The sequence below is a fragment of the Hibiscus syriacus genome, unplaced genomic scaffold (genome assembly GCF_006381635.1).
Source record: "Hibiscus syriacus cultivar Baekdansim isolate YM2019G1 unplaced genomic scaffold, ASM638163v2 tig00111582_pilon, whole genome shotgun sequence".
Classification (NCBI taxonomy): Eukaryota; Viridiplantae; Streptophyta; class Magnoliopsida; order Malvales; family Malvaceae; genus Hibiscus; species Hibiscus syriacus.
In genome coordinates, this window is record NW_024063126.1 from 10,104,359 (window position 1) to 10,110,358 (window position 6,000).

Sequence of the window (6,000 nt, forward strand, 5' to 3'; positions counted from 1 at the left end):
ATTGGGTGAAATTACGAAAGTCTAACCAAAGCAACGCACTAAATTATCTAAGTATAGTTAGTCTTGATATATACAAATGCCACGGCAATGGATATGTGTATGCTGGTGGATGCGGATTGATGGTGTAATGGTGTAGCAAATGAAAATGCAGTGGCAATGATGGATGTTTAATATTGAGTATGGTGAAATGTCAAGGCAATGAGAAATGATAAAAATAGTAAATAAAAAGATAAATAAAATAAGAAGAAAATAATCCTCACGTGATAAGCTTCCAATGAAATGAATGGTAAGGATTGGTCTAAGGTTGCTAAACTTATTTCTCAAGTATATTTAAGCTATCTTGTCTTTACTTACTCGACAGGGCTTTCCTAAGGTGTTCAAAAGAACCTAACAGAATAGGATGCCAAGGCATCTGCTCTCACTCAACGATGTTGGACAGCCTACTCTATTGATAAAGACACCCTTTTTAGTCGTTGAAATCCTATCCTAGTCTCTTCCGAGATCTAAGGGATTAAGTTATAATATTCCTAGGCCGGTTCAAAGCCCCTTGAAAATACCATAACCCATTGCTTATGAGGATCTTATCTTGCGTTTCTTCCGAATACTTACAAGTATTTTTAGCTTAGGATTCTTCCGAATACCTAACCTTCATCTAAGAGATGGACATTTCCATGCCTCTTACAAGCCTAGATGGTGAAGCATTCATAAGCAAAGCAAATAAAGAACCAAAATATACTTAAATATACTATTGAAAATAAAGTTCAAACAACCATTCAACCAACCACCACCAAATAAGTTAGTTCATGGTGGGGTTCGAAATATCCAAACACAAAGTCATGAAAATTCGTTCCAACAACCCACAAAATAATATAAAAATAGCATCAAAAAGGGAAGTGAGAAGAAGCCTTCGACGCGCCACCGGAGGTCTCCTCTCGGCCACCACGAACCACCTAGCTTGCTAGCTCCTTTCGGCGCCTAGCTTGTCACTCCTTGGAGCTTTATCAATGGAGGAATATCCCGAGGAAGAAGAAAGGAAAAGAAAATAAAAAAGTGATTTTTTCTCTGCTTGCGTGTGCTCTCTCCCTCTCCTCTCTCTCCCATGAGGTGTCATATATAATAAATAAAATATCTAGGGGTAATGATGAGTTTGTTGGGTGCAAAATACCCCTCATACCCCTAGGATCACATTTTATGCATGAACCTTATCCTCCAAGTGGCAGTGGTACATTGGCAGCTCTGGCAGGTGGTTACAGCAGTCCTTCACGTGCAGAGACAGCTGTCCAGTGCCAGCTGTCCTTATGCAGAAATATCTTTTTGTCTTTTTCTGCGCCAGAAATGCCAAGGCATTTCAATCTGCTTTAGCAACGTGTGATGCCGCGGCATTACTTCCCAAAGAATCCTTTTACTTGCTATTCCCTGCACACCATAGACAAACTGCACCTTTCCCTCAAACAGCACCATTAAGAAATAAAATAGTACAACCACCACAAATGCAACTACATGATCCTAAAATGACTAAAATGAGCTTTTAAACAAACAATAACTTAAGTGAAAAAGGCTTTAAAAGTAGCCTTTTTAGGAAGTTAACACACCCCCAAACTTAAGCTATTGCTTGTCCTCAAGCAATGGATAGCAGTTACATAAGCATAATGTCATGGCAAAGTTCGATAGTAAGACAACAGGACACAATTGAATTTCAACCCTCAGAATGATAGGCTTCAACATGCTAGACTTATCAAGAATTCAAGTACTTTTCCCTAGGTCAAAATCCTTTGTGGTAGTGTGTGTGCGTGATTGTATCCAATCTATACTTAGCGAATTTAGACAATTTCTAATCAAGTCCCCTAGTTTTTGTCAAGGCATTTACTTATCATTAAGCACATTTTTACTCCCTTTTCTTTGATTTTTTTTAAACTGTTACGAAGGGAGTCAGCTCATCACACCTACTCTCCCACACTCTAGATGAAAGGGAGCATACCTTCCATCCCCGAGCTAGTTAAGTAGAGTCATCCCGTGACTTCTTTCATTCACTCATATGCACAAGGCTTCCATTTATTAAAGAAAGTTCCAGGAAATGCCACGGCAAAGAGGAGTGTCCCTCTACAACTATGCTTAAGCATTTATTCACAGTTTCATTTCTAAGGGAGTTTGTTTTTGATTTTTCTTTTAAACACCATACTATATTTCAATGCCAAGACTAACTAAAGTTCCTTCATAAAAATTTCCTAAATTTTCTAAGTATAGAGAATATACAAATCGTGTAAATATTTTTCACAAAGCATCAAGCCCTAGAGTGAGTTCTATCATTCTCAACAGTCATTTACATTCAGATTCTAGCCTAACAACATTATCATCATCGGGTATCCTCAAAACATTTTATCTAACTGTCCTACCATTTTCTGATGCCATGGCATAATACTATGCTAATGCTATCATTCATATGACCTACCAAGAACAATACCTCCCCCAAACTTAAGGGAAGCATTGTCCTCAATGCTTTAAAGAGAACTAAACTAACTATAAACTATATGTTATGCAATGAAATGCAACTAAATGAAAATGGATGCGAGAGAGGTACCTCAATATTTACGTGGTGGTGAGGCCTTGGAGGTGCTAGCAGCTCCTTGTCGGGTGCGCTTTCGGATAGGTGCTGGGCTGGACTCGGAATAATTGGAGTAATAGTGCGCAATGCGTCCAGCTGTGGTCTTGGTGCGGCGACCACTACGTTGTGCATGAGAAGGATTGGGTGTTGGGTGTTTCTTCGACAGGGACAGTGGGCGGATATTCAGGAGTCTCGGACCGGTGTGTATCAGGAGTAGGGTCAGTAGCAGGAGGATCGGGTGCATCGTGCTCAGGCTCTGAAGATGCCTCGGCATTGAATGCTGGCAGAATTTCGTCTGGGAATCCAGGAAAATTCCGTTGTCCGTGGGGAATGATTTCTTAAAAGAATGATTCCACCACAGCATCTCTATGCTTCACATATCCAAAGAAGTTACGGATGTCACCGTGTAAAGCATGCAGTTGAGCTTGAGTCTGCGTCACAGCTTCCTCGAGAGCAAGTAACCTTGCCTCGGCATTCGATTATGTAGCACCTGTAGATTGCTCATGAACAGGGTCGTTAGACTTGGGATTTTTAATTCCCAACAACAGTGGAAGTCTAGCCCTAGTGATGCCCGATAATCCAGGTAAAATTTCATCAAAAGCATTTTCCTCAACCTTTTTCTTACGACATAAAGCGGTAATTAAATTAGGAAATCCCAAAGCACTTGCCTTTTTACCCAAACAGTCGTGAACTTGCTGAACAATGATATGACCCACATCGATCGAACGGGATATCATTATAGAATGCAAAAGCAATAAGCATGAAAGTGATACCGTAGTGTTGTGGGAGGTGGGCATTAGTTTATGCTTGAGAAAGTGATTCCATAGCTTTGCGCACGGCTGAAGACGTTCCCGGTTGACCGAGTATCTACTCGTCTGGCGACCATTCCACTCAGTGTTTTCGAGACAAAGGTCCTCCAAGATCCCATCGTATGTGTTGCTATCTGCTTCCTCTTCGAACGTGGCATGGTTATCCACAACATCCTGCAAATGAAAATAACGATTAATAGCAGTGGATGTAAAACGGATTTGCTTACCTCGAACGAAGATGGAGTGTTGATTGGGCTTGGAAATGTTCGCATAAAACTCCTTAACTAATGAGGCGTTCACCGAACCAGGATGACGGGTAAACTTCTGCCAGTTGAGCGGCATCACGATGTCCATAACATCGGGTCCAAAACCACCATCGGTTTCCTCGGTAAAAATAAATCCTAACTCAAAAAAAAGTTTTCGATTCTTGAATTTTTGGAACTGAGCCTTAGCCTCATCGTTCTCAAACTGTTGCCAAGCGGTCGTGTCGGTTGGAGCCGGTCTTGAGCGCACCATTTTCAGTGTTTTTGAAGTAAGAAAAATGAAAAAGGAATAAGCTTTTGAAAGCTTTAAAAACTTGGATGTATTTCGGCTATGGAGAAATAACAAAGAAAGAAGATGAATGAAAGAAAGAGAAAAGGTAAAAGTTATAATGAAAGAGAAAAATTAATAATGAAAGATAAAAGAAAAAGTTAAAAATTTGGGAGGGAAAAGGGGTGATAAGACGGTTAAGAGAGAAATTAGTGGGTGGGGGTTGTGCGTGTATGGGGAAGGAAAAACTGCCAAAAAGCAATGATGATGATGGGACAAAAACTGTGGAAAGAGAAAAGTAAATGTCAGAAATTAAATTAAATAAAAAAGAAACAAATCAAAAGAATATCTCTCCAATTAATACTTTGTCCTTTCCTCCCTTTGGTAACCGCTCCTTGTACGGTTTGCAGCAGTGTGGTCCCTACAAATCAGATCAAAAATTAATTACAAAATAAAATAAAATAAAACTAAAGAAAAAACTTGAATGTTAAATTTTATTTATGCACAGACACAAATTCAATGCCGAGGCATCGAATTTTGGTTCTCCTCTAGGCACGCTTCAGTATCGTGCAGCCGTAACACGTCCTTGTTGTGCGGTGGTGGAATTCCATTGTAGGCTTTCAGACGCTGGCCATTGACCTTGAAGATCTTCCCATTGTCTATTCTCTTGATGTCAACAGCTCCATGGGGATAGACATAATGCACCTCAAATGGCCCTGACCATCGAGATTTTAGCTTCCCAAGAAAGAGTTTAAGTCTGGAGTTATAAAGCAAGACTTGTTGCCCCACATGAAAATGCTGTGGCATCAGTTTTTGGTCATGCCACTTCTTGGTTTTCTCCTTGTATATCCGAGCATTCTCATATGCTTGTTCTTTAAACTCTTCCATTTCATTAAGTTCTAGTAATCTTTGCTCCCCAGCTAGTTGAACATCAAAATTCAATCGCTTGATAGCCCAATAAGCTTTATGTTCAAGCTCAACCGGGAGATGACAAGCTTTCCCATATACTAGCTTAAAGGGTGACATCCCCAAAGGAGTTTTGAATGCTGTTCTGTACGCCCAAAGTGTTTCATCCAACTTTGGCGACCAATCCTTTCGCTTTGGGTTCACCACTTTCTCTAAAATCTGCTTGATCTCTCGATTAGATATCTCAGCTTGGCCATTTGTCTGCGGATGATATGCCGTGGCAATCTTGTGTCGAACTCCATATCTTAGCAATGCCTTGGCAATCAACTTGTTATCAAAATGGGTTCCTTCATCACTGATGATAGCATGAGGTACTCCAAACCGAGTGAAAATATACTTGTGCAAAAACTTAAGTACGGTCTTGGAGTCATTCCTTGATGTTGCTATTGCTTCCACCCACTTTGACACATAATCCACAGCAAGCAATATATATAATTTTCCTTCAAAAGATGGGAATAGTCCCATGAAGTCGATGCCCCATACATCAAACAGCTCTATCTCCAAAATATTTTACAACGGCATCTCATGTCGTGTGGAGATGTTTCCAGTCCGTTGGCATCGATCACATCCTTTGTAAAATGCTTGGGCATCTCTAAACAAAGTTGGCCAGTAAAAGCCTGATTGCAGGACCTTAGCATCGATCACATCCTTTTTAGTTGGACACCCTTTTTAGTCGTTGAAATCCTATCCTAGTCTCTTCTGAGATCTAAGGGATTAAGTTATAATATTCCTAGGCCGGTTCAAAGCCCCTTGAAAATACCATAACCCATTGCTTATGAGGATCTTATCTTGCGTTTCTTCCGAATACTTACAAGTATTTTTAGTTTAGGATTCTTCCGAATACCTAACCTTCATCTAAGAGATGGACATTTCCATGCCTCTTACAAGCCTAGATAGTGAAGCATTCATAAGCAAAGCAAATAAAGAACCAAAATATACTTAAATATACTATTGAAAATAAAGTTCAAACAACCATTCAACCAACCACCACCAAATAAGTTAGTTCATGGTGGGGTTCGAAATATCCAAACACAAAGTCATGAAAATTCGTTCCAATAACCCACAAAATAATATAAAAATAGTAGCAAAAAG